Raw genomic sequence first — 394 nt, forward strand, 5'->3', positions numbered from 1 at the left:
TATATATATGACTCATGCAGCGCAACGACTCACATCATAAAGCAGGCCCTGCTAGCCTAGCGTACGAGCAAAATAAATTCATACACGTCTATGTAATATTCGTAATAGATACGTAATATTCACACATGATTATTTATACTAATTGTGAGCAATCAAGTACTATATATAGCATGAAATTATCTTCCCATAACAGTACTTGCTGTAAATAACACGCTCTTATATGCAATGGTCATACGTTGTATTAAACCTTACCAACCATATACATGTCTATATAATTATTATAATAAACACGTCAGCCATCATACATTTATCAATAGACTTGATAAACCAACCTGTATATATGTGATCAAAGAGTCACAGGATCGTGGTCATAACACAATTGCGAGCCACGTGC

Source organism: Priapulus caudatus, unplaced genomic scaffold, assembly GCF_000485595.1.
Source record: "Priapulus caudatus unplaced genomic scaffold, Priapulus_caudatus-5.0.1 Scaffold4817, whole genome shotgun sequence".
Lineage (NCBI taxonomy): Eukaryota > Metazoa > Priapulida > Priapulimorpha > Priapulimorphida > Priapulidae > Priapulus > Priapulus caudatus.